General features: G+C 41.3%; 1 long non-coding RNA gene across 2 annotated transcripts in view; it reads right to left on the bottom strand.

Annotated features, from left to right (window-relative positions):
- Positions 1-211: 211 nt before the first annotated feature.
- LOC140706827 (uncharacterized) overlaps positions 212-22391 on the bottom strand; it is a 98262-nt gene continuing 76082 nt past the window's right edge. The window contains exons 2-4 of one of the 2 annotated variants that reach the window (XR_012086707.2): positions 12124-12180; positions 1445-1512; positions 1130-1400 (exon numbers count right to left, since the gene is read on the bottom strand). This is a non-coding gene — a long non-coding RNA (uncharacterized LOC140706827). Of the gene's footprint in view, positions 1401-1444; positions 4325-12123; positions 12181-22391 lie in introns of those variants that run through there. The other variant, XR_013538509.1, reaches the window with a different exon arrangement.

Consider the following 22391-nt stretch of genomic DNA (forward strand, 5'->3'; position numbering starts at 1 on the left):
ATGAGGCACACAGCGGTTTTCCCATGTCCTAATATGAGATTTGATACACATCAGCCAGAGAAGCTCACCATCAGTCAATGTTTCGGCATTCGTATATACTTAGTAGAGATGGGGATGTACATCTCTTAGTAGAGATGGAGATATACAAATACAAATGCACCCGCACAGGTGGACAGAATGAGGGTCTGGCCACCTGGGGCTGGACCATCCACTCACCGTCCACTGCTGCCGCCGGCTCCATGCTTCCTTCCAATCGCTCCAGACCCCATGGTTGACTAGCCACTCCTGGTAGAAGGAGGGAAGACAAGTCTCCCTGCCAGGCTGATGAGTGGCTAGTCGACCATGAGCTCTGGAGTGATTGGAAGGGAGCGCGGAGCCAGCTGCAGTAGTGGACAAGTGAGAGGATGTTCTGGCCCCAGGAGGGCAGACCCTTGTTATGTGTGGGAGTATTCATCTTCATTTCTAATACTTAGACTAAAAGATGTTCAAATGTAGAAAGCTACATCTTGGCTATATGATACTGCATGACTTTTTCTTCATTGGAAAGTTACTTGCTTTCTGTCTCCATGTCCCTCATTTACTGTCTTTATAGACACAGCTTGGACACAATCTATTAAAAGGGCACCCTTTGACCTCCTTGGCATTCTGAAACCAAGAAGAATGCCATATTCAACACAAGAAAAGCCATCCTAGAACAAAATCTTATCTAGTTCCTTACTCTGTTCCCACGCTAGACACACCAGAGACCTATTAGAGGCCCAAAATGGCTGCTGCTCCCAGACTCTGGAACTCCTTCCCATGGGAGGCCAGGCTGGCCCCTTCGTTGCTGTCTTTCCACAAGCAGTCAAAGGACTTCCTCTTCAGGCCAGCTTTTTCTTACTGGCTAATTGTCTAGGAGAGGTTTTTAAATTAGATTGTTTGCATGTTCCTGCTTCTAAATCTGTTTTACTAATGCTTTACCTAACATTCTTAATATAACATTATTAATGTATTCAGTATTTGAATAAGTCACTGTTTTTAGCTTTAATATTGTGTTTTAAAAGATGTAAGCCACTTTGGGTCCTTTCTTAGGAGAAAAGTGGGGCAAAACAAACAAACAAACAAACAAATAAGTAAATAAATAAATAAATATTTTACATGGAGTGTTTGGTTTTTACTGTCAGTGTACAACTTGCTCATTCTTTGCTGTTGATTAATGAACAAAATAGGTAGCAAAGCAAGAGGCAAACATATTACTTAATTTATGAAGAAATTAAGTCTTGAACTTCCTGTTTCCTGCTGCTGTGTCCACAAGATGGATGGTTTCATCAAGGAATATGCAGGAGGAATGGCAAAGAAGTTTCATTTCTAAGAAAATTAGCATAATGTCCTTTGTCTTCCTGATTTTTCCTTCTCTTTCCCTCACTTTAATTGAAACTTGTGAATCCCAAATTTCAATTAAAACCTGAATTCGTGGTGTTTTCTTCTTTCTTGTAGATGACCAGTAGCTCTTTTCTTCACCCCATGGTTGACCTAGAAACACACAGATATGAAAGTTTCCATTTGTATTTACATATTTTTTCTGAATCAAAATCCATTGCATCTCTTCATCAGTTACTATATGTAAATATCTGGTTAGTTTGATTCATATAAGGAATAAAGGAGCTCCACATATCAGAAAATGTATTTGGGATGAAAGGTTATTGTGGATCTGATTAATTTCTGTTATTTTCTCCATTAGCGCCTGGTTTTCCAAAGCCAATTCCATTAACATGTGATATTTGTGTCTCCTTTAAATTGATCTCAGTGAAATATCTGAAAGACCCCTTCCTCCATAACATGGGAGCTCCTCGGCAGCGGCTCTGTTGTGCGCTCCACCACCCCAGGAAGCTAGATTGGTGAGTATACCATCAATCACCACGCAGCACATTAAGAAGGGCTTCTTACTTAAGGGAAACCAGGCTGGCTCAATGCTTGATAAGCTTTTCATGGACAACTTAAGACTGTGTTGTTTCATATGATCTAGAATGTTCAAAAATGGCTAAGAGCTTTGCATGATTTTTTGATGTTTAAAATAGGAATTAAGGCTGACTTAGGGTTGTTCTTCCGGTTTTTTAAATGTTCTTTTAAAATCAAATGATCTTTTAATATATTTTAAAATATTTTTCTAATCTTTTTGGTGTTGTGCATTGTTTTGCAGACTAACTAACTAACCAACCAACCAACCAACAAACAAACAATGTTGATTGTTTAAGAAAGGCCTGACTTTTGAGGTGATAATTTGCTGCTTTACATGTGTTGCTGAGGATACTTAGACTAGTTTTTTGGGGCTGATGATGATTGCTTGTGAGTTTTTGTTTTTGCTTCTTTTGTTTTCATTGTGGATTTCATTATGTTGGCTTTATTTTATTGGTGAGCGCTTACTACATCACACTTTGCTCTATAAAACAGCTGAAATGTTCAAATCAATCTGTCAGGATTACTTACTTCCAAATAAATCTTCCTGTATGTAAAGATCATCTTCTGGGATGTTCTTATACCATGTTGGTTCACTCTCCCCACAGTCTCTGGAGAAATTCCCAGCCAGCCTTTCCATTAAGCAGAGTGAGGTGGTAAATTCAGTTGGTAGATATTAGGGGGCAGCCATTTTGGCCTCTAACTACCTCTCTTGAATACCTCAGCTTTTGCTGTGTATGCTACTGAACATGTCCTAATCCCCAGCTTTGGAGGACACTTTCCATTTTAGTCTTCAAGTAAGACTGGGCGGTCAATGCAGTCAGCTTCTGAATAGAGGGGGAGTCTGTCTTGCCCTTCACCCCAGGCAGCCCTCAAGACCAAGTTGTCTTGATCATGCTCCTGCTTAGGGCAAAATGTTCTTAGATGAGTTTGTGTGAAGCTTGTCTGCGTTGTGAGAACACCATTTTGTTAATTGAGCTCAACCGTTTTTGTATGGTTTTAACCGCTGATGAAACTGACATTTTTATTCTTTTTCTAAAACTTTCTACACAAAACTTTCCTAGTCTCACTCTCCTAGGAGTACAGTTCAATTGGTACAGAGTTTATGTCTGAGTAAGTATGCCTAAGATTGCTTTGCTTGTATAATCTCCTTAAAGCAGAGCTTTGAAGTGACTTTTCACAAATAATCAGTTCATTGTAATATGTTCCTTTTTGCACTATCTAAGACATAACTAAATGACATCACAATTGTTACTTAATGAAGGACAAGGTAACTCCTTTTGCAGTTTAACTGTCATTTAAAAGTTGTTTTTACACTTATGGGTGCCTGCCCAAACAGAATAATGGAGCAAGTCCATAAAACGTTGTGCTGGCTCATGACGTCGCTTCATGCTGAGGTAACAGTGAAGTGGACAGAATCTGATTTACATGTAGAGTTGAAAAATTAGCAATACTTGCTATAGTTTAAATAAAACATGCATCTTTCTTCTGTGGAAAAAGACCACGACCAAGTGGCCTTTGGGTTCATTGAGATTGGTGTCCAGGTGCTAACTGTGCATGGACAACTTCAAAGTCCTTCTTTTGGGCAGGACTGCTCTTCAAAAAGAGGACTATCATTGGCAACCATTACAACAGAGAACTGTCCACTGTAAAATAAACTATATGCCCCCTGCCCCAAATAAAATATGCCCCAAATAAAATATAAAAATATCAGGAAGAAAGGAAGGACCACCCTTTCATCCCATCATATAAGTGATGGTTTCCAGGTGAATAGTGGATGCAGAAAACAAACTCTTAAGATACTTTAACAAATTGTTCAAAATCAACGAGGCCTTTCTCACACATTTTCTTCCTGATCTGTGATGAATTTGTCACACAGAAGCCAGGGATATTTCATATCTTCAAGCTATCATTTTCAGTATAGACTGGCATTGATAGATACCCTTGTGTGTATCTATGAAGGAGTTAACCTTTAGGCAAAATCTGGAGCTGGAGTCCCAAAGGCAGTTCGTGTCATTCTGCCAACTCCTGCGATGTTGCTGGAACCAGTTGTATTGGCTCTTGCCTTTCCATTGGACCATTTCAGCAACGTGGAGAGGGGGGATTTGCTGCTTGGGTAACAGCCTATCCTCCATACTACTTTACCCAGGCTTCATGATCTGGAGAGGATATTTCTTGATACAGAGGACATTACCATAGTCTCTCAAGACTGAAGGACGCCTATGATGGCAGGCAATATTTGACAGATATGCCTTCCTCTTGCACATTCTTCTCCCTCCCCTAGAAAAGGCATATTGTCTAGGTGCTGAGTTGAAGAGTACCTTGTGAAACCAGTGACTCCAAGTAAGCCCATATTTACATTTGTGCAGCTGGATAAAACAATTTCCCCCCATAAGTCTTCTTTGTCACAGTTCAAACTTTGAAATAAAGTCAGCAGCCGAAACCGTGTCTGAGGCACACTGGTGTGCTGTCATTTGCATTTTGATTTCTCTGATTGAATTGAAGGCACCAGCTCTGCTTCTGCCAAATATCTGCAACCTGTCAAGTGACTGCAAAAGGTAAAAACTGCCCAGAGCATACAGAATAAGGAGGAGTGTTATGACAGTAGAAGTGGCACATCCCTGTGTATTTAGTAGTAGTAGTAATAGCAACAACAATAATAATTTAAAAAAAAACTGTTATTCTTTGGTCGCCAGGATTTAACAAGCCTAATCCCTGAGAGAGGCGATAAAAATTCATTAATCTAATTAAATACTTCTTATTGCCAAAGTGACTTTGTAGAGTAGCTTTGCTGAAGGATAAGTGCAGAGTAAAATGGAGTCCCAACAGAGAAGCAAATGTTAGACTTGAGCAAGCTACTACATGCTTCATTAAACTCATAATTACCCTTTGGTTCTAAGTAGCTGATAATATTTAATGAGCAACAGAGATAATTTAAAGAAAATGTTTACTAATGAGAAACAAACAGTGGTATGGAACACTGATATCTGGAGTACAATAACCATGTATCTTACCTGATTATTGTGTGAATGTGGTTGTAGGAGGAAAGAAGGCATTCGTGCGTTTGTTAATCATGCATTTTATATATATATAAACTTTCCTTGAAGCCTATGTCTAGCAGAAGCAGAAACGGCAGTCTTAGCCATATCTTCTGTTGGGTTTATTTGAGGTCTTAGCTGTATCATATGTTGCTTTTATTTATGCCAGTTGAAGTGGCGTGGCTTTCCTGTGTACTGTGAACTAAGCAAAGTTGAAGAAAGTTTGTTTTTTGAAGGAGTAATATCCCCTAGCCAGCATCCCAAATTCTGTTACATTTCTACTGTTTTGGTTTTGATATTATAGTATTTAAAGTTCTCTGGCATGAGGGAAGAGAATATTTCTAAAGTGCACATGATAAACGTATCCTGACTAGATAATAATTCAGGTCATAATGCAAGAGGCCTGGGTAATTAGTTAATGTGTTTTTCAGTTGTTTGTGGGTTTGGGTGCACGATGGGTGAGGGTCTGCATTCGATGGGAAGAAGCGACCATTGGCTTCTTCTAATTCTAATTGTGGATTATGGATGATTTGTCATTAGAAGAAAGAATTCCTTAACTGCTGAAAGTGTGTGATTGTTACATGCTTTCTGGATGTTATTTCATTTCCAGCAGCATAATTTAAAAATACTGCAAATAAACCAAAGTTTGGGCAAACATATTCTTGGTTTGTCTTATAGAAGGTCCTTATGTGTATTCTGTGCCTATGCCTATATTTTGCCTATACAGTATATTGCTTCTAGGGTGTATTCTGGAAAGACCATAGTCATATACTTCAAAGAGACTCTTACAGGAAGCTCATTAGTGCTTATCCCATGGCTTTCAATGACTTCATGTAACTTGTTAACATATGGTAACATCTTACTGCTAGATAGTGGGACGTGGTGGTGCTGTGGGCTAAACTGCAGAAGCCTGTGCTGCAGGGTCAGAAGACCAGCAGTCGTAAGATCGAATCCACGTGACGGAGTGAGCGCCCGTTGCTTGTCCCAGCTCCCGCCAACCTAGCGGTTTGAAAGCATGCAAATGCAAGTAGATAAATAGGGACCACCTCGGTGGGAAGGTAACAGCGTTCCGTGTCTGAGTCGCACTGGCCATGTGACCACGGAAGATTGTCTTCAGACAAACGCTACCTCTATGGCTTGGAAACTGGGATGAGCACCGCCCCCTAGAGTCGAACACGACTGGGCAAAAATTGTCAAGGGGAACCTTTACCTTTACCTTACTGCTAGATGAGCTAGATGGATTATTTTAGATAATGGAATATTGCTAGGACAGGAGGCTGGTCTCAAATCATTAAGAAGCTTACCACTTAGGCTTTAGAATATTTTGCACAATCATATCTTCTAACTCAGAGGTTTCTGTTGTAGCTCAATGTACCATGGTTTCACATGCCTCGTTTATTCATTTATTACATTTATAGCCCACCCATCTAGTCATATGGACTACTCTGGGCAGGTAACAACATGACATATGACAATTTACAATTTAAAATGACAATATATTACTTTAAAAAAAAAAACACAATGGTCCAAGATGAAAGAAACACAAAAAACAAAGGTTCAGACAGTGGATGGAGGGAAGGCTTGCTTGAACAACCAGGTCTGGGCTACTCGAACATCCTCCACCTGGGGCTACCTTTGGAAAGTGTTCAGAATCTTCTGTGGGTCCAAAATGCTGCAGCCATGATCACAACCACTTAGGGTAAGAGTACAAATTTTCTGTAACACCAGCTCCAATGGCTTCCAGTCTGTTTGTGAGCATAATCCAATGTGTTGGTGACAACCTATAATGCCCCATACTGCTTGGATCAAAGTTATCTGAAGGAATGTATCTCCCTATAGGAACTCACCTGGATCTTAATATCCTTAGAAGATGCATTTCTTTCTGTCCCATCACCTTTTTGGAGACATTTTGTGAGAAATGTCTGGGAAGAGACACAGGAACTCCCTTCCAAGGATGGTTCATTTGTCCCCTCTCCCTGTTGTTCCTCTTCCAGTAGGCAAAGATGATTTTATTTGCAAAGACCTTTAGCTACTGATCCGGGCTTCTTATTGGCAGCTTTTGTTTCTTCTTGTTATTAAATGCTTTTTAAAGTCCTATTAACCTAGTGCTTGTTTTGATTTGATGAAGTGGGGTGAGGGACAATCCCACTTCTGTAGTCCTTCTGCACCCATTGCCATGGATCTTTAAGGGTCATTAACAGTGGTCTTTCTGGTGGGTGTGGTCTTGATCTTTCTGGGGACAGATGAAAGGACAGCATGATAATTGGGAGACAGATTATATATAAGGCCTTCATCCCTGTTGAGTGAGGATTTTCTATATGCTCATGTATGGCCTCCTTGAACCTTCTCTCAAGCCACCTATCTTCTTGGTCCAAAATGAGTACATCTTGGACATCAAATGAGTGTCCTTTGTCCTTCAAATGTAGGAACACTGCTGGTTGTCATTGCCCCTCCTGTGCTAGGCCATTCTCTTGTTTAGTGGCTGTTTAGTTTCTCCAATGTAGAGCTCCAAACACTTCTCTTTGCATTGGACTGCATATACTATATTTCTCCCATTGGTCTTTTGGGTGGACAAGTCTCTGCCTTAGTGTGTTTGTGGGTTTGAAGTGCATGGGGATGTGGTGTTTACCAAAAACCTTTTTGAGCTTTTCAGACACACCTGCCATGTAAGGAATGACCAGGTGGTTCTTCCATCAGCTCTGGGTCTCAGACTGTTCCATTGTCCTCCTGAGTTGGGACCTTGCCTTGTTAAAGGCCCATTTTGGATATCCACAGGCCTTAATGGCTATTCTCAGATGTCCCTTCTCCTTGGCTTCTGTGGAGGAGGGGATGTTTCTTGCTCTGTGGTTTAGTATCCTGATGACTCCTAGCTTGTGTTGAAATGGGTGATGAGAGTCAAATCGCAGGTATTGATCAGTGTTTGTGGGTTTTCTGTAGATTTCTATTCCCAAGCTACCATTAGATCCTATGATGACTGCATGGTCTAGGAAAGCCAGCCGGTTGTCTTTGGTGTCTTCTCTGATGAACTTAATATTTGGAGCCACTTTGTTTATGTGGTCTGTGAAGGCCTGTACTTCCTGAATCTTGATCTTCACCCAGGTGCCTTTCAACTGATCCAATGGGCTGGAGTCATCTCCTGGAAGGTGTTTAGTGACTTCTTTTCCACTTCTTCCATATATAGGTCCCCTCAGACTGAAGAATTGAGTAATTCAGAGAAGCTATGGGCTATGCCGTGCAGGGTCACCCAAGATGGACAGGTCATAGTGGAGAGTTCTGACTAAAAGCAATCCACATGGACCGGGTAGGTAGGGCTCAACAGCCTTGGAAGGCAGCCCATCTAGGAGAAGGAAAATTCCAATTTCAAACCTCCACTGCCTTATGGCTATATCCACTGATGGAAAAGGCTTCAGGAGATAACATCGAGGCAAAATCCGGAGCCAGAGTCCCGGAGGCAGTTCGTGTTGTTCTGGCAACTCCTGCGACATCACTGGAACCAGTTGTATTGGCTCTTGCCTTTCCACTGGACCATTTCAGCGACGTGGAGAGGGGGGGATTTTCTGCTTGGGTAACAGCCTATCCTCCAAATTATTTTACCCAGGCTTCATGCCCTGGAGAGGACACTCACACAGAGCACGTTACCATAGTCTCTCGAGACTGAAGTATGCCTAAGAGACTGAAGAAGCTCCTTGCATGAGTAGCGAAACATTTCAGCCTAACAAGAAAGAAGTCCAGTTGCCATGACTCAGCTTCCAGATAACCACACCTGGATGAGTGAGAATCTTTACAGATATCTTGAAGATGATTTATCATTGAAAGCTTGCTGTTTGTTTTTTATTTTCTGTTTTTTATATTCTTATTCAAATTTTAATATTAATATTGAAATCAATTTAATATTCCAATTAAAGGTATCCCTGTATTCATTATGTTTGTATCACGTGCTCACCTTCAGAAAGTGATGCGTTAATGAGCAGATGGTAAACACTAGACCAGTCTTGCGCTGCTTCCATTAGATGTTTTGCATTCTAGCTTCCCTCAGCTTCATCCAGCATGGCCTCTTATCAGGGATGAGGGGAGCTGTAGTCAAGCACACCTGGAGAATTTCACAACAGGGAAGGAGGGTCTGGCTAATTAGCATTTTGAAGGGAGGATGGGATCAGAGAATTAGACAAAGTAGTGGACAGTAGGTCTTTCAATGGCTTCTAGATTCGCTAACAGATGCTGTGGCACAACAGTAGAGCACCTGCTTGGCATACAGAATGTGTCAAGTTCAGTTCCCAGCATCTCTAGGTGTGATGAGTGGGGGAAAAATCATGTCCAAAACTTTGGAGACCTGCTGCCAGTCAGTGTTGGCAAGGCCGAGCTAGATGGACTAACTGCCTGACTCCATAGGCGACTGCTTCCTCCATTCCACCATGGCAGGAGACGCTGAGTGAGTAAAATGGAACAGGCTTTTACAGAGGTAGTACAGATGATGTGGACAAGGAAAGAGAACTTCAAAATCTATAAATGCTCAGAAGCGTTTGGGCTCGCTGCACCTGTGATCATAATACAAGGCTAGCTAGATCATGAGCTGGTTGAGCAACAGCTTGCTTAGGGCCGCCCCCTCCCCTCTTTCGCTGCAGCTTTGCTGTTTAAGCATAATATTAAAGAAAGATTCAGGGATAATGACTCCTTAGTGATATTTGCAAGTCTTGCAAGCAGCTGATTGCCTAAAATTCGGGGTGGGGGTGGGGGAAAAGAGTGTCATTTCAACAGCTGTCTTTACTATTTCTGAGAATGGTGCTGCAGATGTGTTACCTATTATGTCGCATGAAAGGTGCCAGCCTAATAAGCAGGCATCAGTATTTTGAAAGGAAGCTGTCTGAAAACACAAGGCAGGATGTATACTCTAATGGCTTATGTTCCGCATTTTGTTGGCAAGGAAAGATTCAGTAAGACATCTTAGAGATGACTCTTTGGAGGAGCAGTTGGTGGGGGTGTGGAAGAGGAACCGAGGCATGTTCTCTCTGTTCAGCATTTATTGTTTTGTGCAGATGGGGTGATATGTTTTAAGTGCCTTGAAGGGTAGAGTGAAATGTTATCTTGCAAATTGCAGAATTGTTGGCTGCATTGTTATGCATTTGGTATATGTATACGCATGCATGCACCTGCGTGAGGGGGTGTGCCTTCACCTAATATGACGGTCCTCCTCTAAGCTCTGTGCCAGACCTCTAGAGACTTCAAGGTTCAGGACATGACAAATGATGTAGTGACAAATTTTGATGTTCAGGTGCTCCCTGCTTATTTATGTATATGTTTGTTTTATTTATAACCTACCTTTCTCCCAATAAGGGGACCCAAGACGGCTCACAATATTAAAAAGAATAAAAGTAAAAACATAATTAATTAAACATTTAAAAACAAACTACAGTGTGTGCTAGTTCAAATGCAGTTGAATAATTAAAAGCAAGTAAAGATTAAAACTTAACTTTAAGAAAGGCATTCAGGGACTCAATCACGATTTTTAAAAGCCTGCCTGAAAAGATGAATCTCCAGCTGTCCACAGAAGGACAAAAGGGAGGGGGGAAACCTGACCTCCTGAGGGAGACCATCCCATAACCTGGGAGCTGCCACAGAGGAGATCCCCTCTCATGTCCTGTTCAGGCATGCCTGTGCTGACAATGGGACTGAGCGCAGAGCCTCCTCCGATGTTTTCAATGTTGCAGTTCCTGTAGCTGTATTCCCAAGAAGGGGGGAGGCACCCCAAACCCCACAGATAGCTGTGCTGATCCACATCAACAGTTTTTCATCTCCTCCAGAAGAAGCTCTTTGGTAAACCTAATACAGAGGTAGAGTTGAAATGGAGTGAAATAAACTACAAGCTGTAGACAGAGTGCTCCTTTTGGTATGCTAGATTTCAACATCCATTATATAATAGCTATATGTAACATTCTTCCAGGCAGCTTGTAAATTACTGTTTGAAATGACAGTGTGTTGTAGGTTATCAGTAATCAGATGCTCAGTTACAAAGTTCAAAGTGATGGGTTTCTGGAATTTTGTTTACTTTAATTCGTGTCATCTTCTGCCAGTGTCATCAGTAAGCATGGACTTATTAGTAAGTCTGGGTGTGTCATTATTTTAGATACACAGGTGGATTAGGGATCTTTTTCATTTTCACAAATCTCTCTCTCGCTCCCTCGCTCCCTCTGTGTGTGTGTGTGTGTGTGTGTGTGTGTGTGTGTGTGTGTGTGTGTGTGTGTAGTGCTGAAACAGGAAGAGGGGGCGAGATGCAGAGAGAAAATCTATCATTTCACTTTCCATTATTCAAATTTGCAAAATAATTTTAAACAAGTTGTCAAGGCCACTGAGTTCACTAGAAATATCTGGGTTTTTTTTCTCTCAAAAGTAATTTGGTTTATAACTCTGTATGATCAAATCAAATAATCCTGTTAAACCTGACCAAAATTACTTGGTGAAGTTCATGCTATATTGCTAATAATTACTGTCACTATCACAGTATGCCTTCTGAACTGTTGGCTGCTGTTACAGAAAAAAAATTAGATAAAGGCTTTGGAGAAGAGGTAAGCTAGCTATCTCAAAGTGAGTCCTGAAACCAGAGCTTGGAATAGTTATTATTTTGGACGACAAGCCCCAGAATCCTCCAGGTCCCCAGCAGGACCCATGCTGGCTCTGGGATTCTGGGAGTTGTATCCCTGCCCACCCCCAAAGAGTTTTTCCAAACTTTTCTTGAAGCTGTATAGAAAGATCAGTGAAACTGTGTCTAAGACAGATACCAAGGAATACTTCCAAATTTTGAATTATTGTGAGAGATGTGTTGAACCTGACATACTTTCAAATTGTTGGAGTGTGCTGCTAGTATTTTTTGTGTGTGTGATTTTTCTTTTTAAATAAAGAAGTGATTGATTTCTAGTGCCCCTTTTCCTGACAAGGTTTTCTGAGAGATCATTAATTTGATGCCCTCAGTCAAACCTTCACACTTTGTTTGGTTTCCAGGGCACCTTTTTTTTTTCCACCCTCACCCAAGGATCTTACATAAGAGCAATCAGTCCCTAGTTTATCTCATCCATCTGAGCCACACGTTCCAGGCATACTGGGGAAACCAAATGAGGTGGACACACAGCAAGCTGTTTTTCATCTAAATGGCACATACCTTATCCTGACATAATATCCAAGACATTCCAGGAGGAAATGTTCATCCATTCCCATGCTGAAAGAAAAGCAGTGAGAACTTTAGTTACAGAGGAAGGTAAATGGTTTCCACTGTGTCTTAAACATTTAGATATCTGTCTCACAATACAACAGAATAGCAATGGGTGTGTGACAAGGCAATGAGGCATGTAAGGAGCGCTGTGCTGTCTTGATTCCTGCAATATGAAGTTAAAAAAAAGACTGGGTGGATGGGGGACACTTTGTTATATAAATAAAGTTTACATTGGTCTACAATGTGTGTGGAGTGTGTGGGGTGGCACAGGAAGACAGACCTTGGGGGCAAATATTGCACCCTTTCTTGAATACCCCTTTACATTTCTTTCTGCCATAAATCAATACATGTTTGCTTCCTACTTAGCAGTGGCTAGAGGACATTGGTCAGGCCCTTTTGAGAAACAACAGCCCTGAATCAAATATAGACCCTTATTTCGGATTAGAAATGCATAGGGATATTTTTGAAAAGAACATCAGTGTTCAACTTCTGTCTTAGCATGTGCAATGAAACCATAGCCGAAATATGAACAAAAGTATTATGGTGTACCTTCTGTGTGTAACATGTGTGGTTGCACAAACGTTAGCTTTTAGACAGCACTCTGTGAGTATTTGACAACTTTTCTAGTCTGGTTTCAGCAATACTTTGGCCAAAGGTATTTAGTTGCCGGAGGTAAAGAACAAGAGTCTCTATTTCATATATAAAAGCTGAAAAGTCAATCAAGCTGGCAGGTGAACCTTTAACAGCAGAGGGGCAACCAAATGTAGGGCTGGTAAGAGAGCTTTGGGGAGAAATTTACAGGCTAGGATCCATCTTCCAGCACCTCAGCTGCTACTCCCATTCTTCAGCATCTGGCAGTTACCTGAGGCGGCTGCCTTACCCTGTGTAATGATAGGAGCAGCCATGAATACTAGTTTTCTTAGGGATACAGAAGTCGCAGTCACAGTGGTAAGGTGTTGTATTATTGTTTTAGATTGTGTTTTCTTTCTTTTCCAGTGTGTGGGATTAGGTACCACCACTCCATTTTGTGAAGTGGAAGTGCTGCAGAAAAAAGCAGGTAGGAAATAATACCCATTGTGAGTCACTCTAGCCTGGAGACAGAGTATTAGCAGTTGTGTATGGAGCATGTTTTCACTCATGCTTTCACAGTAAAAACCTTTCACAGGATGTCAGGATGAATTCTCTTTCTTGCATTCCTTCTCTCCCCCCTCCCCGCACCCACCCTCTTTCCTTCTAGTCTGTCAACGTGTCATCTCTTCAGAACACGCTACCTGTAAAATATTGATTTGTAGCAGGCTGCTCCTGCCAGGTTTAGATTCCTTCTTCACTGGCAGTAATAATAAACTACTACAGACAAGTGCAGACTTGGTACCAATCTCATCATCACACCGGGAGCACATCACTCTGCCTTTGGTGTGACTCCACATAATGAAACAAGGACCGGAAGTTCTGTCAGAAGGGAAGAGTAACCAAGCAGCGATCTCGAGAGAGATCAAAGGAACTCTAGAGGGTTGCAAGGGAAGATTGAAGCAGGCGCTGTCCGTAAACAGCAGTAACAACTGCTCTGCTCCTTCAAAGGATCTTGTCAAAGACATCCCTACACAGCGGAAGCTTCAGAGGACAGTCAAAATAGAGACTATTCTTCCCATTCTCCCCTTCACGTGGTAAATACCACACAGCCCTTGAACATTGCAGTCGTTTGTTGTTGTTGTCTTAGAAGCAAATGTTTGGCAGTGATTTCAGGAGGGAACAAGGCATCTCGGCAGTAGGCAGTAGAAGGAAAAGAGCGCCTAGGGAAATGGTGGGCTCATGACTATGGTATGCAAAGTGTCCTCCTTTATTCGGAATTTGAGTGTTTGCTTGGTTTATGGGCCATAAAAGACTTCCCAGATGTCACTATCTCAGGATGGTCCTTTTCTCCCTCTCTTTTCACTGTACTCTCAGTGGTTTAGGATAATAATAAATCCCAACCCAGAAAGCAGGTACAACAGCTTCAACAAGCAACTAGAGGTTTAAGCAGTGTGCCTTGGGAAAGCCGGAATGGTGCATTCTCCTCTTTATAGCTTCCCTTCATACTAGCATAATAGTTGGTTTTACTAAATATGTATGTTCAGCCCAGCTGCCAACGGCACTTATTATAAATAGTTCTTTTGCGGACACAAGCATTAGACCGTCTGGCTTTGCCACAATTTGTTTCTACTTGTGTAATGTTTGAAGAAATGGGAGGCAAGGAGAGCAAACAGTCAACAGCAATAAATCAATAGATTGAGATGATGGTTTAGCTTTACATTTTTGTTTTATTGAAGCTTTCAAAATTTGATAGAGGTGGTTGTTGTTACATCCAGCTACAAATCTCCAAGCTGCTAAGATCCCAAACATATTGAGTAACCCGGAGGATTTGGCAACTCACAACACTCCAGGGTGCACTTTCGTTGCCTTACAAGGTGAATTAGATGCACTGCTCAAGAAATATACTCTGTGACAAAGCAGCTAAAGTTGCTTAGAAGCCTTTTTTCTCATTCAAATGTGAGTCACCTTGTGATGTGCATGAGACCAACGGGGAGAGTTTTACTGTGCCAGAGACTGACAATATATACTATGAGCTAGATTTACGTATACTGAAGTATTCTCCACACAGTGTCTCATATTGTAGGATTGAAAGAGGTACAAAAATTTCTAGTCAGAATTGGTAGACCTCTGGGAGTAGCCTGGATTTCCAGGTTTTCTCGTTATCTATGGGTCTCCAATTCTGGTATCCAATCTCTGGGCCATTCATGTTTTGGGGTTATGGGGAAAGAAAATTTTTGCATTACTTCCTCTTTCCTCTCTTTGCTGGCACCATGTCATCCCCCCCCCCCCTTGCTGTCTTCCTCTTAATTCTGTGTCTCATGAGCTGGCCTGGAAGGTGAGATAAAAGTAACAGAGAATGGTAGTGTCAAATGGAAGACTACAGTTGGCAGCTGGTGCTCACTGAGACTGGTAAAGTAGTGATTGCCAATGAAGGCGACACCAGAACCAACAGTTATTGGAGCTGCCTCTGATTTCATCTCTTTTTTCTTCCTGTGCAATGACACAACAGACCAGTCCCTGAACATTTAACATCTAATAAGGGCGGGCAAACTGTAGTCCTCCAGGTGTTACTGGACTTCAGTTTCCAGCATTCTCATTCCCCAGATGTGCTGCCTAGGGCTGATGGGATGTGAAGTCCAGGAACAGCTGGAAGGTTGCACTTTATGCACCCTTTATCTAACTAAGGTGACAAATAGTATCTTAGGTGAGTTTAGCGGACCAACACCCTCACACTGCTCTTTCTCTCTCGTGCATGCATGTGTGTGTGTGTGTGCATGCACTCTCTCTCTCTCTCTCTCTCTCTGTGTGTGTGTGTGTGTGTGTGTGTGTGTGAGAGAGAGAGAGAGAGAGAGAGAGAGCATCCTCTACTACCCTCTCTAGCCAACCGAAAAACAGGAGGCAGACAGTGCCCTGCTTATCTTAAGGAATCAGCATCCTAAAACATTACTAAGATGTTTCTTTTGCTGTCCTTACCCTAATACACTCTACAGAAGTCCCACTAACTTTATGCCTACTTTGAAACAAGTGCTTTGATAGCTGTAGTGTTGGACTGAGCTGCTTTTCTTAATTCCTGAGAGTGCTTTATCTTTTATTAGTAAAACAGAGCAGAAAGTACAAATGACTCTTTCCTGATCTCCCTGGATATGCTGTCTCAATAACTTATACCCTCTGCTTAAAAGATGGCTTCTCTTTATGTACACTCCTTATTGGTATTCAGGTGCATATCACTACACAGCACAATATTTCACCAAGCAAGCCAGACTTTGTTGTCACTGTGCCAAATGCTACAAAACAAAGAACACAAAGGGGACAGGATCTTTAATGGCCCAGTTCTGTGCCACAGGCATCCATCTCGCTACATAGGAATATGTTAATACTTGCCTATGTAGGTGTATATGTTTATTTATTTTACTCTTGTTGTTTCTATAGAAAAACATCCAATGAATTCTCAGGGTTGTTATTTTGTAATTGATGTTCACAATCTCTTCTGCTTCTCAAATGTTTGCCTAAGAAGACCTCGGCTCAACAAGAGCTCCAGGGGCAAGATTCATGAGCTTTCCCTTCTCATGAGAGCATCTGGAAGCAAAGGGGGGGAAAAGGCAGATCAGGGAAAAAGGCAGATCATTCTGTGCTGGATGGGGTTACACTCTTCCTGACAATTCAGGCTCACAGTTTGAGTCTCCTCCCTGAGCATGGATGGCCAGGAGTGCATTTACACAGTTAGCTCTAGTGTGCCAACCGCACCCATTCCTGGAGAGGTCTGCTCACCTTTACTCATGTGTTACTTCCTCAGAGCATGGAAGGTGCCTTTCTGAGTGACATAAACAAACACAGATGTGAATCACTCATTGTTATGTTACTGGACAGCTCGTCCCTTATTTTAATTTCTTGTCCATAAATATATTTCCTTAAGTAACAAGCAGAAGCAAATGTTACATCTGTGAATGTAAAGCTAGCAATACAACACAGCGGAGAGCAGAAGATGGCACCTCTGGTGCTCAGGTGCTTAGAGAAACAGAAGGTTTCTTTTGGTTTCTTTTTCATATTGCGACCAGGTTTTTTTTATTTTCTAAAAGGAAGAACTCTAACATTAGTGACCATACTGAAGTAATGGCCCTGGAATTAAAATGGTGTTTATTCAGCTCTAATGGTATGGCAGGTCCTCATACAAACAGAAACTTCTCCAATTTTCCCCCTTTATGGGGAATATATATATATTCCCCATAAAATATATTCACCCACAAAGGGGGAAATATATCTGTATTTATTTATTTGCAATGTCTGCGACATTGCTGGGACTAGTTGTACTGGCTGTTGCCTTTCCATTGGACTATTTCAGCAACGTGGAGAGGGGGGATTTGCTGCTTCGGTAACAACCTATCAGGGACGTGTTGGCACAATGAGTTAAACTGCAGAAGCCTCTGTGCTGCAAGGTCAGAAGACCAGCAGCCGTAAAATCGAATCCATGTGATGGAGTTAGCTCCTGCCAACCTAGCAGTTCAAAAGCATGTAAAATGCGAGTAGGGAGCAGCCAAAGAAGAGGCCCCCTCATGCATTCCCATCAGACATGCCTGTGAAGACAATTGCACTGAGAAATGGGCTCACCTGTAGATCTTAGGAGCCAAGAAGGCTCATATGGTTAGATGCATTATATCAGGTAGCCTGGACCCAAGCTGTATAGGCCTTAGTAGGTGACAACTAGCACTTTGAATTGTGTGCAGAAATGGACTGTCATCTAGTGATGCTGTTGTAACAATGGAGTGATATGCTCACTGTAACTGGCCCCACCCAGAAGCCCAGGTACAGCATTTTGAACCAGCTCAACTTTCTGAACCATCTTTAAGGATAGCCCCACACAGAGCATGTTACTGTAATCCAAGTGGAATTTAACTATGCCATGTGTCACCATAGCCGAATCAGAGATCTCCAGGAATAGGTGCAGCCGGCATACCAAATCTAACTATGTAAATGCACTCCTGGACATCACTGAGACCTGAACATTCATTTTAAGGGATGAGACCAGGAGTACCTCCAAGCTCTGAGCCTGGGTTGTTGTTGTTTCAACGTATATACTTCTCCATAGTGCTAGAGTACTTTTGGGGTGGTTTACAATTTAATTATACGGGCTACACATTGCCCCCCACCTCATGAGCTGGGTGCTCATTTTATTAATTGACAAATGGAAGGCTGAAAGCTCATGGGGATTGTGTCCATTTGTTTGCCCCCATCCAGTTCATTACCAAGAATAGACACTAGTTTAGAATAGGAACAACTTCCTTGAAGTTAGATCTAAAGGAGAGAGTTGGGTGTCATCGGGGTTCATACACAAGCATAAGAGCATGCGGGACAAAAACAGAACCCTGAGGCTAATATGTCTAAGATGAGTCCATCTCCACCTTTTGAGATTGGCTCTCCACGAGGCATTGGAGCCATAATAAAACAGTGCCTCCAAGTCCCATACACAGAAAGACTTTTTAGAAAGACACCATGATCCATGCTATTGAAAGCCATAGAGAGCTAAAGTAAAACTAACAGAGGCACACACTCTCTGTTCAGTTTCCAGCATAGGTCATCAATCAAGGCAGCCAAAGCTGTCCCATTCCATGACCAGGCCTGAATCCAGATAATCCATTTCATTCAGGAAACTGGAGCTGAGAAGCCACTACACGCTCAAACGTCTTGCCCCAAAATAGAACATTGAGCACTTGCCTAAGTACATAAGCACATTTATTCAACACAGCTTACTCCCAGTAAATGTGGATTGTAGTTGACTGCGTTTTTTCTCCTAGTTATTATGGACTGCGGACTCAGGACTTTTCAGTTTGCCTTAATATACATTCTACTTGAGACGGACTGCTAAAATACTGCTGATTAACTAATATTACTGATTAACTAATCTTCTGTCAGGCATCACAAACTAGCAACATCTTAAGCTGCATTTTCCTTTTTGTGCTTTTGAGAACTGGTTTAGTATGCTATTAAATTTCTAAGCCCTAAACAACAACTATTTCACATTAAAAGACTTTGCCACAAGCTGAAAACACACATAATCCTTTCAAATGGAGTATAATTAGTTATTGTTTGCACAGTGCAGTGGAAATACATGAGGTCTAGTTATCAGTAGGAAGGACTCTGATTCTAGCTGGGTCATGGGACTTCCACTCTGGAGGCAGGGGAATCTTTACCATGTAATTTGTGCCTTGTTACAGCTAGCATATCTCCTGCTGACTGCATCAAAGGACTGGTGGATAACAGAGTAGAAAAGTAATGGGCATCACCATAACATCAATTTCTCCCCTGCCATCCCTTTCCATACATAAAGAACAGTTAACTTCCATTAAGTGGATTAAGGTAGCTTTACACTGTATGAGCGAAGGCCAAAGTATGAGATATGCGTTGGGCAGGATCCTTTTGTCTAAACCATTCCTCAGTCTTATTCAAAGCACAGAAGCAAAAAGTTACAAGTTCTGATGTGTACTGTCTTTGGACAGACATGCAAAAATGGAGTGAATCAAGGGTATTTGTGATGTTTCTGGGCAGCTATGTCTGTGTTGTTACACAAACTGTTTTGCAATTGCTGCTGAAGAGTCCACCTTGTGTGACAGGGGAAGAGCCACTGATACTAAAATCTCAAAAAGTGGCATATTGCTGACCAGGCAAGCCTGGGGACACAACAGGTTGTGTGGCGCACACCGATCTAGTTTCCAAGAGAGAGGAATGATCAGGAGTCTTGAGAGGAACAACTGAAGGTCCTCTCTTCATTTGTTGCCTGAAATAGTTGTCTCACATCACCTAAAGGCATCCACTCAAACTGTGGCAACTTACAATGTTACTACAATGGGGTAACAGCATTCATTACATTGTGGCCCAATCTACAGCCAATTATAGCCTCATGGCAGGTCACCCTTGTATAATCCTCTCTCCCTCAGGTGTACATGGTGGGTCTGTGTTTGTGTGGGATGACCTGGCTTCCTTGATGTAATAACAATAATTTCATGGTGCCTCACACTTCATTTTGCCAGTCACCACTCCGCAAAGCAGTGTCACCAGGAACCTAGTATGTATTTTCTTATCTGTCATCCAAAGAACAAACTAGTAAAACCATCCCAGAGCGACATCAAATAGGAATTCTATTACTCCTGGATTTCTCTGTTAAGTGCTGCTACATGACCTGTGTGTCTCTAATTGGCCTCAGGACACATAAGGTTAGAGGCATGAACTTGTTTCCAAGGCACTGAATTTCTCAAAAGGCTTGGATAAGCCTTCTTCAAATCTGGTGCCATCCACATAATTTGGAAGTTTGAACTCCCATTATCTCCAGCCTGCGTGGTTGGCTCTGGATGGGGCCAATATGCTTGAATCTGGTGAAAATAAAGCTTGGGTGACATAACATCACCTGCTCATGACTCATCCTTGACCCCTGTGTCATAACAACGTATTCAGTCTTGATCAGACAGTGACCAGTTGGAACTGATGTTGCTCTAAAGAAGGGGTGTCAGGGCTATGCAAAACTTTTAATGGTTGGAAACACTGCAATAAAATAAAAATTAAAAAGTAACATGCTGAGTGAGGTAGAGTTATACAGGAGGATGAAGGGGTAGCATTACAAATATTTGCTTCAGGCTTTGGTGAGACTTTTGCTTTCACTGAGAAGATAACACAGACTTTTGTGCATGCATTGCTAATTTTGTTTTAACAATATAGTGTGTGCCCCCCCAAAAAACACCCTACACCAAGTTAACAACGTGAAAACTGATTTTGACCTCCAAAGGGGGAGGGGCAGAATCTTGTCCTAAAAGAAGAAAGGGCTATAAAAAGAGGAGAAATAAGGGAGAGTGCTAAGCAAGAGAGAAAGCTAGAAAAGCAATTTATTCCAATTGGGGGGACCCAAAACTCACAAGGAAGGACATCTCTGACAATCCAGATTTCAGAACAGTCCTTCTTACCTGCACTGGCACTGGAGGCTTATCCTGGGATGATAAAGGAAAGGATAAGCCTCCTTACCCTTAGTTTCCACTTGAAAACTGGAGGCCTGGCCATCCTCTTTGCTGAAGGATCCAGTTATCTTGAAAAAAACCATCACTGTTCAAGAATTATATCCACTGCTCTGGCTGGGGACTTTGGGCCGATAGAAAGAAATTGTTGGAGAGCCTGGTGCAGAACTAAACTCCATAGTGGTGTATGCTTGTGCACCAATGTATGGTGTCATAAATCGGTAAAGCTGGAACAGATGCTAAGGGTTATTTGTTTTATTTAAAATATTTGTTACTGTGCTGTTGTCCTTCAAAGGACCCAAGGAGGCTTACATCAATTAAAAGACAATATAAAAGCTAAGAAACAGTGAGTATACAAATACTAAAACGGATCAAACAAATACCGTACAAAAATATAAGAAATGTCAGAATACAATTTCAAAGCAGTAAGGTCCCACAATCCATTTGAAAATCATCACTCAGGTAGCCAGCCACTCAGGAAAAGCTTCCCTGAAGAGAAAGGTCTTCACCTTCATATGGGATGACAGCAAAAAATGGGACCAGCCTGGGTCTCCTTTAGTTGGGAAGGCCAATAGGATTTATCCCCTTGTATTTGATAAAAATTGTTTTGTTTCTTTTACTGAATAAAACTGAGTGGCTTCATTCTCTCTTGTGATCTAGATTTCAATTCCTCAAGATAATAGCTCTTAACTCTAATGACCACACTGACCAGTATCCCTGCTCAGCAGGTCATATACAGGACTACATATCTAATTAATTTCAGAAATTTATGTTTATAGTAATAGAAAAGAAAATCAATGGTGGGGGAGGGCATTAGAAGGAGAAAATGGTCAGTACCTTCTTGCCCTACAGTATTGCTACAAATTAAATACAGGTTTTGAAACCTCATGGTTGCCTGGTAACAAGTAACTATACCTTAAGAATCAGATGACATTAACAGCTGTCTATAGGCAGGACTTTAAAATGTCTTAATTTTGATTCCCTATAAAAAGAAACAGCTGGCTGGATAGTTCAGTAGTTTTAATACCTGCTTGTGGAGCCAGAGGTTAGGAATTTGATTTCCCTCTGTGCCTCCTGGGAGTAGAGCCACCCTGTGTGACCTTGAGCAAACTTCACAATCCCCGGATGCCCCAAGAAGAAGGGAATGATAAACCATTTCTGAGTACTTTCTAACTGGAAGCCCTGAAAAAAGGTCACCATAAGTCAGAGTTGATTATTTATTTATTTATTTATTTATTTATTTATTTATTTATTTATTTATTTATTTATTTATTTATTTATTTATTTAATTTTTACCCCACCCCTCTAGACAACGTCTACTAGGGGCAATTTGATGGTATATTATTATTATTATTATTATTATTATTATTATTATTATTATTATTATTATTATTATTATTATTATTATTATTATTATTATTATCATCATCATCATCATCATCATCATCATCATCATCATCCAGGCACAGTTAACATTATAAAATCATTGACTGGTATTATGTAACAGATACAAGTTTTAACCAAAAACCTAAGTATCTGTTAAATATCAGCGCAGTATGTATGCTGTTCCTAATATTGCAATTTTTTGTAGCTCTGATGGTATGATTTCTGAGACCTGCAACTGTTTATAGTACTGTATGAAATGTCTTGATA

The sequence above is a fragment of the Pogona vitticeps genome, chromosome 1 (genome assembly GCF_051106095.1).
Source record: "Pogona vitticeps strain Pit_001003342236 chromosome 1, PviZW2.1, whole genome shotgun sequence".
NCBI lineage: Eukaryota > Metazoa > Chordata > Lepidosauria > Squamata > Agamidae > Pogona > Pogona vitticeps.